We start from the raw sequence: 17,653 nt of genomic DNA on the forward strand, positions 1-17,653 counted from the left end.
TATTCAAAGTCCTGGTTTGTATCTGAAGCCTTGCATAAAACCCAGTGAGGTGATTGCTACATGCCTATAATCCTGGCACTTAGCTGGGGCTGGGTGGGGGTGCAGAAAAGTTCAAGATCATCCTTTTGGGCTATATAAAAAAATTCAAGGTCAGCCAGGGTCATATGAGACTCCAAAAAAGCAAAACAAAAATAAAAGGGGAACGGTGTTCTTTTAATGTAACCTTGCCAGCCAGTTGCATTCCTGATGACTTCTATATCAAATAATCATGTCAGATAGATGTCGGGAGGACAGGCCTTAACACATGCTGTGGAAGCTCCAATAAAATAAAAGGAGTAAAAGAACCCCAAAGCATGACTCAAGTAAAGAAAGCAAAGAGGGTAGCAGGGTTTCTCTTTCTGATATTTGAATCTCACTGCTTTGGTGAATGTTTGTCAGGAAAGTCCTGAGTTTAGGTAAGGAAGTATTTACAGTACACTCAAATTGAGAGTGAATGAACCAAGCTAGAACTACACTTCAATTAGCAAAGCACATCTGACATGAAGGCCTCATGGTATTTCATAATGAGAGGATCAAGAGATAAAGAGGGGATTTGGGTATTTGATATAATACAAGACCCACTAACAAATAGTACAGGAGAGAAAGGCACCTTTGTGAAAACCCTTGACTAGGCAGGGAGAGAGAGTTCAGGTGCAGGCTGTATTGCCTATCGGTGGTGGAGGAAGGCTCCAACTGGACTCTGAGGTCCTTTGGACTCTGATTCCTGTTTCTGGAGAAATGTAGTTCCAGTTTCACTGACTAGCACTGGAGAGTGACTGGATATGGTTTATTTTAGTCAGAGGGGGACTTGCGATTTCATCTCAGTAACACTGGGGCTTCTTTTTGCATGTACCATCATTATTATCTTGAAGTTTAAGGTGTGATTTGTGGAGTAGAACATGATTATAATGCTCAGGTTCTGTTTTGTTTTCTCTCCAAAGTAAAAATAATGAATCTACTCCCTGGTACCAGTTCTCAGTATTTTTCCTTGACAGTTAGCTCTGACAGGTACAGGCCAGATTTGATATAACTTAGTATGCTGGGATGTTCTGCTCTTGCTGCTTCTTAAACACACAAAGCCCCACAACCCTGTGTGGGTTTCTAAAGCAATACAGTATAGTTTCTGGGTTTCCCCTGGTGAGAAGCAAAATTAATCTGTGAGCTCTGGGTGAAGGAACTCAGGTTTTTATATAATTAACAGTATGTTCAGGTCAACCTTTTAAGCACATTTGAATAAAAATAAAGAAGGTGAAAATGGCTTGCAGATTAAAACAAGGTCATGGCCTCCAGAAGCCATTCGGCTGATGGGTCCAGGTATCACTGAAATGGAAACACCAGGAAGGTTGTTACACAGACCCTCTCATCTATGCCATTCTTGCCTCAAGAGAATGCAGACTAGCCTTGCCTTTGCTGATGTCACTGTGTGCAAAATAACACCACCATTAATACTCAGCCTCAACACCCTTGGAAAGACCTATTTAGTGACTGGATGGGGAAACTGACAAAATGGCAGTTTCTCATCATGCTTGATAAAGTAGTATAAAAATAAAAACAGTGTGCACATGTGTGTGAGCTTATGAATGCCAGAGATGAGATATTTATACTCAGTTTCCCTAGACTGGAACAAGTAGACTAATTTTTGAGCTCTCTAATTTTTATAAGAAGAAATAGAAGCAACACAAGCACTTGTTTGGCCCTTCTGTGGCAACCCACAGATGATTCAGTTAGAGTGGGTAAGGCCTTCCTCATCTCCAGATGAGTAGCTCTTGGAAGCCTTTCAGAGTCCAGAAACACAAAGGTCTGTGTAAGAAAATGATCCTGGGATACTATCTGAAGGTGACATGTCTGTCACTGTGCTCTTTTACTTGTAAGGACTTTATATAGAAAATTTCTTCCAATGTTTCAAGATCAAGCCATGAGATCAGTGGTTTATATAGAAGTTTATGTAGAAGTCTTTCATTGTTTCAAGGTCAAGCCATGAGATCAGTGGTTTATATAGAAGTTTATGTAGAAGTCTTCCATTGTTTCAAGGTCAAACCATGAGATCAGGAGTTGCTTTTGCTGGCAAACCATTGTTTTTAGTCTTAGACTCCCAGCTGGGCACTCTGGGCTAGAAGTACTTCTTAAAGCCCTAACCAGACAGGCTTCATTGACTCTGGCTGTTGGGTGTGACTCTTCATCCATGGATCTTCAAATGTTTTCTTGGCACCTCTACTATTGTGTTGAAGATCATCTGAGTCTTGGGCAGAATGATAGGTAATATGCAGAAACTGGGAACGAATGTATTGACTGTAATAGCTTGAGCACTCACACTACTAAAGCTGGGGACTTACCTGAGCAGCCGTTCTTTCCAGGTTCAAGCATGTACCTTTAACTCTTGGAAGCCCCCATTCCATTTCCCGGAGGAAAACTGTCAGAGGAACTTAAAGGAATTACCCTTCTGGTTATATTTACTCTCTCCACTGTTTAGTTTCTCAATGGCGGCTTTCACTATGGACAGGCACACCAGAAGTAAAAGAGTGACTCACACGCAACAGTCATAATGAAAATGACTAAGGGATTTTATGGTTAAACTTCTGTGGAGGAAAATGTAGCAACAATTTGTAATATCCTAGTATTTGCTCTCCTGGGTATGAGTTTCTTGGCGATAGAAATGTGGATGTCCTTATCTTCCAGATATAGATTATAAAACCAGACCAAGGAAAAAGATAATGGATGGATGGATAAGGTGCCATTAAAAAAAAAATCCAAAAACTTAACTTTGATGAGTTGGAGGGCTAAATGTGAGAGTAACTCTCTTTATTAAGTGTTGTATAATGTACAATTTGGTTACAAAACCCTATAAGAAAAAAGCATCTCTATACAGATGAATGCTGGGAATTACATTATATTATATGCCTGACTTACAGTGTAAACAATGGTTCATAAAGCTACAAACCTGGAGATCCCATCTACCCCTGCCTTTAAATAGATTAATAACATCTGTTGTTAGGAAAGCAGGCTTTGTTTTTTATTTATATGTACAAAAGATCTGAACACACACACAAAAGGGAGATGTTGGAAGATATTTGGAAATTTTGAGTGAAAGAAGATGATATACTATGAGGTAAAAATCCATAGATATATAAGTTATTGAACCACTTACTTTGATGTTAAAAAATTGGCTCAAAATTGACTCAGAGGACAAATAAACTATCCCTTCCTTCTTGGACAATTTCAGCCTTTCTGTACACAGAGGTATATGAGGGGGTAACCATGAAGTGACAGGCTGGGAAATTAGATACCTGGGTTGGCTTAATGGGAATTTGCCCATCTTATATGAGACAATTCATTAAATCCTATTTGTGTGTCCAAATGCAAGATTAAGGATGTGTAGAAACCACCCATGTTCACACATCAGTCACTCAGATGCAAAACAAAATACAAAATACCAAATGTCTCTAGAGTTGAGCCAGATCTTTCTTACCTTTAACAATCAAAACTTGTAAAAAGCCTTAGGGAAATTAAATGATTTATGAATGATCAAATTTGCTAAACTTTTGACAGTTGTTCTCAGTGAAACAAAACTGTCTACATTGTGGTGTATTACTATAAAGATTCTGACCAAAATATATTTCCAAAAGAGAATATTGTTATATTATTATTTGTTTTCTTTCTCCTTTGACATTACATAAATAAATAATTCCTATGAGCTTTTTTCTCTAAAAGCTATTCTATCCCGGGGAAACATTATCATCTCAATAGAATGTTAACCTCTCCTAGGCAGAGACCAGGCTCACCAAACAGATACTCGTTATGTTTCTATCTACCAAGGCATAGAATATGTGAGTTTAGGTTTGATGAAAGGTAGAACATTGGTTGAGAAGAGTAGACAAACATCATTCTATGGGAAGAAACTCAAGGAACCCACTACTTTTTTTCTCTCTGCCAGAGATGTCTTCATAAACAATTCTCAGAATGTCATTGATGTTTACACCAACAGGCCAATGTATTACTTTTGAAAGCATCCTCATATAGAAATCTTTGGCTCTTAATCTAAGTGTTTTAATTTGCCTTTTTTTTAATTGACTTCTTCAGTGCATTAAGCTTCTAGATTCTTTTCCTGGTAACTATAGAATCTGGGGGAAGTAAGGAACATGCAGCAGTTATGACAAGGAACATGAATCACAAGTTATATTTTTTTTCTTCATTCATTTCTTCAGCATTAGGAATATAGAGTGTCATAAACAAAAAACATTACTGGTTCATTCTGACTCTACAGAGACTTACATTGTTCCTATCACTGTCAATTCTTAGATGATTGGTGCTTGGTCTTTTCATGAGATTTATTGATGCCCTAGATGGATAAATAATTGTATTTTGTTCATATCTGACTTAGTACATTAAAACCGTTAAGTGAGAGAATATAAACACCTAAAAAATAATCTCTTAACTAATCTTGAAATTATCATTCTTTCATACCTCAGCTAAAATATTCAGTGTTTTTTTTTTTCTTTTTTTTTAGCATTCGGGAACAATGATTAAGAATTATGAATCTACTTTGGAAGTAGATTTGCATGCGAGAATACTAAATCCACAGTTCTTGAATTAGTTTTTGCTCTTCATAGAGAACATAAAGAAGGTATAACAGATCTCAGCTCAATATATCATTATGTGTTCATTTTTATGCAACCTGGGGATCCCAGGTCCTCTGATCTCAGTCATGTATTGTTTAACAATGAAGTCACACGCAGAAGAAATGCATCTGGTATTGTTTCCTTGTGTGAATGTTACAGAATGCAAATACATGACATAGTCACAGCCCTACTAGGTGGCTTGCTATGGAATCATAACCATGCATCTGGTACATCACTACCCAAACAAAATGATCATATTGAGTAAGAGTATCTTTTCTCTTAATAGCTGAGTTAAATAAGTCACACTCTCACCTATTCTAACTACACAAAGTCCAAGTGACTCTCTAAAGTGTCCCAGAATGCAGGGATGAATTGAGACAAAAAAGATGTATATAGCTAGACTGCCTTCCATCGCATGTTTCAAAGTCCTGTAAAAAGCTTTGCCAGGTTCTTGATACCTCATCTCTGCTACTGTGGCCTGAGCCTGGCCAGTCCACCATGTGCAATTCCTGTCATTGTTCTCAGAACTGGGCGGTAAATGGGTGACCGCCTGAGACAGAAAATACCCAAGAGTAAATGAATCATTGTCGTCCTAACAATGGATGAGTCATGTCAAATTGTTGTTTGCTGCATATGCAGGGGTCCTTTCCTGAATGGGCCTGTCCTGAGTGGTCAGACTGTCACCTTCCCATTTCCCTCTCCCATTTCCCTGGTTCCTCTGAGGACCACATGGCGTGTCCTCTAAGTCCTTTTTAATTTCAAAACCTTTTCCCCAAAAGAATATACTTCCTCTTCCTTTCACAGAACTCTTTAAATCCTTAATTTTCACATCTCCCTTCTAAACTTTGCCCTGAACCTACATCTTACATCTCTAAGCAAATGCGTTTTTAAATATTTCAATCAAGCATAACAGCAGCCTTTTGTTCTAGATTAATTTTTCTTTTCCCCCTCCTCCTTACAGCTTTGGGGCAAAGAATACCCATGTTCTCTAGTATCTCCATGAGCTAATAATGCCAAAGTAGCCTGGAAAAAGTTGCCCACCCTCTGAAGAAATATGACTAAGAAAATTATAGCATGTCTGATTAAAATAATAGTCTCTTATAGTTTATTCACAGAATATTAATTTATATGTTGCAATTAAATGAGATAAATGATCTAACATTAAATAACTATATAATGTTCAACATTTAAAATATTTAAAAAATAAGCAGAAGTAAATATACTAAAATGTAAGGACTATCAATTATTGGTGGTAAGAATTATGTTTTTTTATGTTTCTAAATTGAAAAGTTTATCATGTTTGTATATGTATGAATGTATATGTATATCTGCACATACATGCATGTGTGCACCCAAAAAGAACCTGGAGATATATGTAGGTATAGAAATATCTAAAGAGAACTTAGGGGAGCTGGAGGTCCTAGCTGGATCAGGAACAGAGTGGGAGAACAAGGAAAGAGATACCATGATGAATGAAGACCCCATGGAAATAGGAAGAAGCAGAGTGCTAGAGAGGTCCCCAGGAATCCACTATAGACTACTGGCAATGGTCGAGAGAGTGCCTGAGCTGACCTACTCTGGTGATTGGCATGATAGAACTCTCATCCAGTGACTGATGGAGGCAGATACAGAGATCCACAGCCAAGCCCCAGGTGGAGCTGCAGGAGACCAAATGGAGAGAGGAGGGATTATATGGGCAGAAATATTGAGACTTGATTGGAAAAAGCACAGGGACAAACAGCCAAACTAGTGCAATCACATGAACTGTGAACCAATGGTTGAGGAGCCCCCATGGAACTGGATCAGGCCCTCTGGATAAGTGAGACAGTCGATTAGCTTGAACTACTTGGGAGGTCCTCAGGCAGTGGGACTGGGACCTGTCCTTGGTGCATAGGCTGGCTTTTTGGAGCCTAGTGCTTATGCTGAGACACTTTGCTCAGCCTTGGTGTAGGGAGGAGGAGACTGGATCTGCCTCAATCTTCCAGGCTGGTCTGACTCCCCAGGGGAGACCTTGCCTTGGAGGAGGTGGGAATGGGGGGCAGATTGGGTCTAAAGGATGGGGGTGGGAGGAGGGAAGACAGGGGAATCCGTGGCTGATATGTAAAATTAAATTAATTATAAAATAAAAATACTAAAAAAAAATAAAAAAGAATGTAGAAACATATCCTAAAAAAGAAATATCATAATATGATCCATTAGTATATACAATCAATATTTACCAATAATTTTAACAAAAATCCATATAGTCATATTTTTATTGTAATTGAGTATTGTGAAATATGGCCGTCTTTTAAACTATTTTAAACTATTGTCCTAGACCATGTGAAGTGTCACAAACAAAGATACTACTCTCGTGGTTCAGTGCTTTATTGCCTGAGACCATAAACTGCACTAAGAAGAGTGTTATTGCAGTCAGTAATGCAGGCAGCCCTCGGCTGCTGAGGCCTCAGTGTGCAATGGGACATCTACAGCCCCGGAGGGTAGCAGCCTTTTTCTTCTGGGCCATCAACCAATTCCCAAATCATGACATGGAGGCTTGTTATTAGTTTTGAATAATCAGCCTCACTTAGACTCATTTCTGAATAGCTCCATTAACTTAAATTAACCTGTTTCTCATTATCTACCTTTTGCCTTGGGGCTTTTTACCTTTCTTGCTTCTGTATGGCCCGGGCACTGCCTTTGTTCTCTTCTCCTTCTTCTCTTGTTCCTTGTTCCCTTGAGCCTAGATTTCTCCTATTTATTCTCTTCTGCTTGGCTTTTGGCCATTCAGCTTATTATTAGACCAATCAGGTATCTTAGGCAGGCGAGGTAAAACAGATGCAACACATCATTACATAATTAAACACACATCCTTACATTGTTAAACAAATGCAGCATAAACAAAAATAGCACACCTTTATACAGTTTAAGTAATATTCTGCAGTATAAATGAATGTAACACATCTTTGCCTAGTGAAAATAATATTCCACAACACTGGAGCTACTACAGTGTGGACACCCATTATAGGCAATTACATTCTCCTTCAAATGGCTTCTTTTTGTTGGGTGTGTGTGTGTTTCTGCTTAAAGATACCCATTAGTAGTGGGTGTATCTGCTTAAATATACCCATTGCTGATTAATAGGTCTTTAGGGTTTCCCAAATATTTCAAATGTCCTCAGTAATAAGTACAAAGCATCTTTTAAAAAATTGTTATTTTATTTTTTTTCATGAAGAGATAATCTGTTGTACTCATGTTACAAAATTTGAAATTATCATTTTTTCCCTCTTCTGGATATATAGGAATAAGACAGTGAAGTTTTTTTAATAAACACATATTTGAAGCTCATTTTAACTTACCCTTAAGGATGGCAACCTTCTCACCTTCAGCATTCTGTGGTATATTTTAAGTCTGAAAGTCATAGAGAAAATTTGTCTTTAGCTCTGGCTAGCCTGGATGTGGATAATGTATAGCACCTCATTGAATTTATATAAATATTAAATAATTGCTATAACATGCATCAAATAATGAGGAAAAAGCTAAGCATTTAATAAATATTCACTTTTACTGTTTCTGTTGGCATTACTAATGAGTAAATCTAAGAGAAGAAACAAATCAGACAATAGTATTGAAAACTGAATCTATAATAAAGAACACACACTGCTGCCATGAATCTACTTTGTAAATGAATGAAATTCTAAAGGTTTCGGTAATAACAGAGCCCAGTTTTAATCAACTGACTATGGAAATTGGAAAGCACTAATATGACCTTGAGCAGATCAGCATATTGTGGATAAGGATGGTGTAAGAAAACTATGAACCAACCACAACTAACAACATAGATGCAAAATTGTAATAGTTAAGAACTAGTAAATTTAAAAGTATATTAAATGCATTGGGAAATACAAATATTTCCTCAAGAAGAAAAGTATATAAGCAGAACAACTGAGTAACCTTAATGAATTCAGAAAAAAATAAGTTGATGAACTTTAACACAAATTCTTGATAAAAATGCTTCATAAAAAGATACACATCGAAATATTTAGTGCATCTCTCAGAAATTTTCAGCAAACATTATACTTAATGTTAAGTATTCATTAAGGAAAACTTCATGCAATACAAAAATCTGAGAAGGAAAAATATTCATTAAACAATGTAATGGTCACCAAATTAGGCAATACACAAGTTATTAGGAACAGTGCTATTGACTAGTGGTAGGCTACAAAGCTGGTATAACTAACCCAAGCTGTGTCAGAAAACAGTCTTGTAGAATATACTACAGAAAACAAATTTCATCTTTCAGCTACCACGGGTTTTGTAAAGATGAGACTAGAACATTCCTTTTTCTTGAAGGTTGTAAAAATTTTACAGAGAACCATATGCACTCATTAAATGTCTACAATTATTTCAGACATTAGTGTTTAAATATAGACAGAAACATTATAAAAATAGACAAATAAGCAGAAAACAATGGAAAATTCTTGGTTTAGCATTTCAAAGAAGACACCTAAATGTCTCATAAACATTAGAAATGTTGACCAACCTGATTAGCAATCAAGTAAATACAAATTAAAACTGCAATAGGATGTTTGTTCTTCATGCTTACAGGATGGAGAGATTTACTGCCCAGTTGTGGAGTAACAGAACTCCACCCACTCTGCTGCAAGAGTGTAAACTGTTACAACCAATAATTTGACACTATCCAGAAATATTAAGGATGGGCATATGAGATAATAGAGCAATTGTACTTTTAAGATATAAGCCCTAGGGAAATTTTCACAAAGGCCCTAAAAGGCACGGATCAAATAATGCTAAATAATTATTGTTTGTAACAATAAATAACTGGATGCAGCCCAAGTGTCCTTCAGTAGAGGGATACCCTTTGAATAGCATGGTGGTATATTCGTACAGGTAGTATTCACGTCTAGACTTATACACAGCCCTGTGAATGAGCACCAAGGAGAAGAAAATTCAGAGCCAGGCAGAAACGGCCTCAAAAGCAAAGTAGAAAAAGAGAACTGATTCCCAAATTGTCTTCTAATTGTCACATGTCTGCCTGCTATGGCACTGGTGCTTATGTGCACACACACACACACACACACACACACACACACACACACACAATAAATAATAAATTAAAAACCTTTTAAAAGTGTGTTCATCAACATGGATAAATACCAAAAGCACAGGATCACCTGTAATTTGGGCACTGTATCGTTGTGATAATTTCTTCCTGCATGACTAAATTTCTCAAATGCACTAACTATTCCCAGGAGCATACATGTTGCACCTTATTCTTCACATTCCTTTCATTTTGATAAATTCCTTTGTGTAAGCAGTGTGTCAACTTACATTTCTAGCAATGTATGGGGTGACCTGCTCCCTTACAGCCTCTCATTTTGTTCTTACTCTTACAGTTGGAAAATGGTAGCTCTAACTTGCCTCTCCTTAACTAAGCATAACAAATGCCTCCCTATTCATTTAGAAGTTCAGTTTTCCCTTTTCTGTGAATGTTTTTCAGTGATTTATTATTTATTATTTATTATTAGTTCTCTGAGAAGTTTTTACAATGAGTTTTGATCATATTCACTTTTCTTCTGCCAAGTCTTCCCAGACCTATCCTCCTCCCCTTCCCATCCAACTCTGCATCTTTTTAATCTTTGTTTTCGCTTTAGATCATTGGTCTTACAAACTTCTGATTATTTAAATGCTAGAGAAATTAACTACTGCATCTCTGACACACTCTTTACTTTTAACTTGGACCTAATTCTTTTGTTGTGGACCTTGGGGAACTGGCTTCACATCAAGTTAAGAAAATTTTCCAAACTTTATTCTGGTGCTTTTATTTGATCCATTATTTAAAACATAAAAATCTCTGGGCTTCTTAAATATTATTTAAATTATGCAAACAATTTTAGTGGGGATTTTGTTTGTTTGTTCATTTACATGGTTTGTAGGGTTTTTTCATTATTAAATAGTCTGTCTTTAAATGCCAATTCCAGGTTATTTGCAAGTTCTTAAGTTTTTATATATTAATTTGTCTCTGTATAAGAGCCATATAGATTTTTGTGTATAATTGAGACCTTATGTGAGTTTTAATAACTCATCGGGGTAATTCCTCCATCACTGTCCTTCTTTTCAGAGATATTTCGACTATTTGATTTTTTGTTTTTTTCAAAACCACCCAGCACAGCAACAAAAACTGGCATCTGTTTGTCCAGTGCCTCAAAAACCCCCTGGCATTTTGGTTGGAAGCTTAGTGCATGTGCAAAATAGCTTACAAAGAGTTCGCTGCATCTCTGCCAGTTGATGTCTTGAGCTAAGACTTTGCCATGTTACCTCTGAGCAGCAGCAGCAGCTCTTTCACAGAGTCTTGTGTGTTTCTTCCAGCAGGTTTCTTTTGCATAAAATTGCAGATTTCTTTTTGTTTTTAGGTTCTTGATTTTTTTAATTGCTCAGGGAAAATATATTTCTTTCCCTTAGACTTCCAGCTAGTTATTAATAGTACACATGAGTTTTTAAAAATTACTTATTTATGTACATAGCATGGCCTCAGTCTTGGTGTCCTAAGTTTGAGACTGTAGCATGCACCATCACACCTGTTGAAATCTATTGTTTCACTAACCTATTGCTTGACAATTTTATACACATATACAATACATTCTGGTCACACCCCTCTGAAGGCCTCTCTTATCCCCTTATGACCTCTCCCATCAAGTTCCCATCCACTTTCACATCTTTTTGCTTGTTTTTGTTTTTGCTTTGTGACCAGCTGCATTTGACTGGGGGTGCCCATGTGGGTGTGGAATTATCCTCTGGGTCCTTAGTAAGTCACAGTGACTACTTCACTGGAGACAATGACGTCCTTTCCCTCAGCAGCCCTAAAATGTCAGTATCTCCTCTGGTCAGGGCTGGGCTTCATGGCCCCCTCTACCGTCTATGACAATGTTTGTGGGCTTGGTCTCAAACAGATCCTTTGTAGACAACCACAGCTCTTGTGAGTTTAGAGCCTCCTGCCTCAGAGTTTAGAAAAAGACTCGGCAGTCGGTGTCAGAGTCCTGTAGCTAAACCTCTCTTTCCTCTGGTGCAGCATTGCTCACCCACCAGAAACATCAGGCAGAGGCTGCAGCCAACGGCAGTGTCTCAGGAGTCCCTATTTGCCTTTCGAATAGAATGAGTTTGGCAAATACTCTAAGAGGAATGTACTCCTCACTTAGGTGCCAGAAGGAAAGGTCAACACAGACACTGTGCAGTGTTCATAAAATGGACAAGTTTGCATGAGGCACGTCTGATACCAAGAGTGTAGGAAAGAATGGTATTACCGTGGCATGGCACAAAACTGAAGAGACTGGGAAATTCCTGGCTATCATGGAAGTGCTGTTCTGGAGGGTGGCCTGCAAGGAGCCCTTCATAGTACTTCTGACACAATCTATGTAAAGTTCAAGAGATTGTAATGAATAGACAATTAGACCATTCAAAAGAGGTTATAGCTAATACTGAATGAAGCAATGACCCTGAAAAGGGAAGGCCAAGGACGAGTAACACAAGCTGGAATTAGCCATAAATAAAGATGCATGGTGCTTTTGTTTATGGAACACAATTCGGAACAGTAATTCCTCATTTTTCTAACTGATATGGCTGGTTTTAATATATGCATGTCTCCATGAGCCAAATTAACCATATATTTCCACCTCCTTATATCATTTTGCTATGTGCAGACAATGCCTGAAAGACAGCTAGTTAATTTATGTTTGTTTCTCTTGCCAAGTATGATTAATTGATGTAATATGTCAATTCCTTTTATGCAAATGTTAAAATGCATCTTCATTTGTATTCGTATATATGTATCATAGATAAATACTTTCCAAGGAGATGATCTCACTAGGGCAGTTTTGGGCAACAGTTTCTTCATAGTTCAATGTAGGAGATATTTAAGGCATTTTCTACTTAGAATTTTTTGTATTCTGGAAGAAATAGATAAAACTCTTCCCTGCTCTCAAGAAGCTTAAAATCTAGCAGGGGAGATGAGGTGTGGCCTCTGCAGCCCTTCATCTGCCCCCCTCCTGCCTTCTTGATCTCTGCAGATGGAGTCATTATTTTCCACAGTGTGGAAGCCAAGAATGTGTCATCCTTTTCTCTCCATTCTTCACTCTCACATGCATTTGTTCAGCTAAGTTTTTAAATCCTCATTTGAAGAACACATCCTGAACCTGCCTTTTGTCACCTTCAATGCCCCACCTGTTTCTCATCTATTGTGAAAACAAAGTATCCTCAAGTTTGCTGTGTAAGGCAAAGTTTCCCTTTCGTGCTCTTAAATTCTGTGGCTCGGAAACTGGAACTGAGAACTGTCGGGACAGTTTGTCTTTGCTCCTGGTGCCTGAGTTTCATCTGGGATGTCTGAGGAGGCATACGGTATCTGAAAAGACTTTCTATCCCATGCTGTGGATGGTGGTGGCTGAGGAGGAAGGTCCCAGGGTCTTTCCATATCACAGCTTCACACAGGTAGCATGTGCTTCATCGTAGCATGGTGACTTATTTCCCTTGAAACCAGAGCCCAGGAGAGAGGAGAGAGAACAAGAAAGACACCTCAGTCGTTGACTGACTAGATGGTGAAGCTGTGGTATTCTTCTGCAGAACTCTGCAGCCCTATTCTTGCCCCATCCAGAAGCAGGAGTCCTGAGTCGTCTTTATGGGAGCTACATCAGAGCAAACAAAGGAATTACCTCCATCGCTTATGTGAGGTAGAGGCCCTGTCCCTTACCTTGCCACCTTCTGCAACCCATTTCTTCACTAAAGGCAGAGTGTCTTTTCTGTGACCATCTAATGTTACTTACCAAATGTATAGCACTTTGCATTCTGTTTCACTATTTTAAAAGAATAATTTTTATTTACACTTTGGTAATTTTAGACATGTAAACAATGTATCTTGATTATAGTCACTCTCAATTCTTCCCTCCTAACCCTCTCCACACACTTTCTCCTGCTTACACATTAATCCACTGAATCCACTTTAGCCTGAGATATATACATAATAAGATCATGTCTCAAAAGGATGAAATATGACAATTGTGTCTGTGTGTGTGAAGTCGTTCTCAACCACAGTCTAAAGGCACTGCCCGTGTGGAAGCAGACACTGCAGAGACAGATAGTGTGAAATGAAGCATGTCCACACATGCATGTGACACATATGTTTTCTGTTCACAGCTGTAGAAGAATTTAAAATGTGCCTAGCTCTGACTGAGACTAAAACTCAAAGTGGGGTGGATTTCATTTAACCAGAAGGACTGGGGAAAGTTTCATGTAGATGAATAAATTAGGTTTGGAAAACATACCAATGAGGAAACTGAGGGCCCTGCAGATGGGAGCAACAGACCTCAGGGGTAAACTGAGGGAGAGGGTTGGAGAGCAGAGCAGGGCCAGATGTGAATGACATTCCATACTATTTTAGGTATTTTGACATATTTCTATATATATAAGACCTTATTTAATGGCTTTGACCAGAGATAGAAACAAACTATAGTATTAAGATGGTCCTGACAACAGAATAGAGAGTACAAGACAAACTGATTAAATGTTCCATCATTTTTTGACCTAAATATGTTACTTATTAAGGGCCTCAGGTTTCTTACAGAACTTTTAGTTAAACATTGATCTAAAAGCATGAATTACTCAATTATTCTATCCCACCTACAAGCTCAAAATGGGACTCCTTTGTAGCGAGGTTTCTCGTGGGACTTTCTTGGACAGCCAGCCCGCAAATGATGGAGACTTATTAATTATGAAAGCTTGGCCTTAGCTTAGCCTTTTCCCAACTAGCCCCCATAACATAATTCACCCATATTTTTTCAGTCTGCATCCTGCCACATGGCTCTATTACCTGTTCTTAGTATGGCACATCTAACTTGGTCCAAGTCTCCTGACAAAATTGCACATCTAGCTTCCTCTTCTCCTTCCTCTCTCTTCCTGGAAATCCTGGCTATCCTCTCCTGACTAACTATTGCCATTCAGCTTTTTATTAAACCAGTCAGAAGGCACCTTAGCCAGAGACACATGTTTACAGAGTACACAAATATTCTGCAACATATACCTTGTCTGCCTTTGTAGTAAAAAACTAGATATGTTCCCAACAGAGTCTCATTTTCTCTGGGATTTACCACTGACTACCAAAGTTCATTCCAAATAACCTGAGTAGGATTGAGTTCTGAAGGTAAATATTGCAGTTTCCTGTTTTTTCTTTCGGGAGAAGCATTTGCCTACACTCAGTGTGGACCTGGCAGTTGTTAACCTCCACTTGAAGCTTTTAACACTTAGCTGCACAGAAAATGCCATGATCATCACAAAGGAGATGTGTTGTGGAATATTATCTTAAGATGTGTTACATCTATCTTTACTGTGGAACATTTGTTTAATGATGCAAAGATGAGGTGCCTTTTTTAAAAATTTATTGCATTTTTTACCTCTGTAAAGCTGTGTTACTCTGCCTATCTAAAACACCTGATTTGTGTCTAATAAAGAGCTGAACAGCCAATAGCAAAGCATAAGAGGGATATGTGGGACTGGAGGGCAGAGAGAATAAAGAGGAGGAGAAATCTAGAGAAAAGGGAAGAGCAAGAAAAGGAGAAAGAGAGGAGTATACCCAGGGTCAGCCACACAGCCACACAGCCACACAGCCACACAGCCACACAGCCACACAGTCACACAGCCACACAGCCACACAGCCACCCAGCCACACAGCCACACAGCCACACAGCCACCCAGTCACACAGCCACACAGCCACACAGCCAGCCATGAAGTAGTAAGGAAAGAAATATATATATATATATAATAAAGAAGGGAAAAATCCCAGAGGAAAACTGTAGTTAAAGAGAAATGGGATAATTTAAGTTAGAAAAGCTGGCTAGAAACAAGCTAAGCTAAGACTGGGCATTCATAAGTAAGACTAAGTCTTCATGCATGTATTTGGGAGCTAGGTGGCAGGCCCTCAAAGAATTATCTCTCAATTCATTTTATCCTGGAGTTCCCAGGTACACATAACACAAATGTACTGTGTTCCACATTGATGAAGAGAATCAAAGGGCTGAACAGTCCTTCCATAAAAGGTACCTGAGATTAGCTCAGTTGCAGTTTTCCATACAAATGCCCTCTTGTCTTTATAAAACCTATAAACTGGATAATGGGATATCTGGTAAAAACTAAAGCTGCAGATCACACCAACCAGGGAGATCCTGCCCCATTCTGCTCTTTTCTAAAGACATATGTTAAATTATTAATCATGTTAATTATTATATTATATTAATAACATTAAATTAGAGTTGCCAAATATATGCACAAAATTAAGCTTGTCCATGAACAACTCTGTAGCTGATTTTCTGATGCTTACTCCCCTTGGCTGCTTCTAGATTTTCTTCCTACTAAGCCTATTTTAGTCTATTATTACATCTGCAAGTGTGTGCAGCTCAACTTACAGATTCCTGAGAAAGTGAGCAATCTCTACTACCCATGCAACTTTAGAAATGATCTTTAGTTGAGACTTTTCTGCAGATCTCTGCTTAGTAGGTTACTGAGAGTGTAAACTGCTTTTGCAGCCTCGTCTTTGATACACAAGGCCCTTACTTCTTGACTTTTCATTGAACGTGCATATTTCAGAAACACAAGAAAAGAACCTGATTAAGTGAGCCACATGGCACTCAAGTTGGAATACCAACAGCATCCTAGGTATGTTGAGTTTAACAAATGCCTGAATACTTTAAAAAGTCACAGAACCTGAAGTATAATAAGTTCTCTTGGGAAGCCCTGGGCTCGGCAGTTAGGTAATAATCACGGTAGATTCTGGAGCACAGTTGCTGACAGCATGGCTCAGGTGAGGCTTCTCTGTGAGCACACATCCATATAGACATGTGGAAAGGTCATCTCAGCTTTCTAGTCCAGTGACACCACACATGCCACTCCGAACTGTGAGTCTTCCCCTCTAAACTGTGGACTTTGGAAGGCTTATCCCCATTTTTTTCTTACTCACCCCTTTAATCCTAGTAACTAGTAAAAATAAATCATTACATAGTTACTCTATGTGTGCAGGAGGGGAGGCCATGGCTCCAAGACAACAAAGAAGCTAATGACAGTGGACACCCTGCTGTGCTCCCACATCCCCTGTTTTAGAAGGAAACTTAAGGTACTCAACCCATAACTTTAGCCCGAAAGAAGCAATATTCCAACGTTAATGTTAATGTTCATCCCTTATTAAATGCTGTTTAAAAAATTTAAATTTATTCTCTCATATATTACATCATGACCACAGTTTCCCCTCCCTCCTCTCTTCCCATTCCCTCCCTGATTTACCCCTGCCCCGTCCCCTCCTCCTACATTTCCCTTTAGAAAAAGGCAGGCCTCCCAGAGATATCAACCAAACATGGCATATCAAGTTACGATAAGACTAGGTACCTCCCTTCATGTTAAGGCTGGACAAGGCAACCCAGTGGGAGAAAAGGGGTCCCAAAAGCAGGCAAAAGAGGCAGAGACAGCTGGTTTTAATTTTAAAAGTCTCTACCTTATAAAAGAACTTCAGTTTTGTGTTTAAGATTTTGCTCATAAAATTGTGATGGTTATTAGTGAGGTTGCAGCTAGTTATTAAGTCTTAATACATATTTGTAATTTTAAGCCATTACTTTTCAAATAATGTTCATTGATCCATTAAGATTCTTGAGGTCTTCAGCGGTTTCTTCAGTGGGTTCATAGTTGAGAAGCACTGTGTTATTAGGAGTGTGAGCTACTTCTGTAGTAGGTTGCTGTGGGATGTTCTGTATGGCAAATGTGTTGCTCTGATTGGTCAATAAATAAAACACTGATTGGCCAGTGGCTAGGCAGGAAGTATAGGCGGGACTAACTGAGAGGAGAAAAGAGAGAACAGGAAGGCAGAAGGAGTCACTGCCAGCCACCGCCATGACAAGCAGCATGTGAAGATGCCGGTAAGCCACGAGCCACGTGGCAAGGTTTAGATTTATAGAAATGGATTAATTTAAGC

Source organism: Peromyscus leucopus, chromosome 5, assembly GCF_004664715.2.
Source record: "Peromyscus leucopus breed LL Stock chromosome 5, UCI_PerLeu_2.1, whole genome shotgun sequence".
NCBI classification, from domain to species: Eukaryota; Metazoa; Chordata; class Mammalia; order Rodentia; family Cricetidae; genus Peromyscus; species Peromyscus leucopus.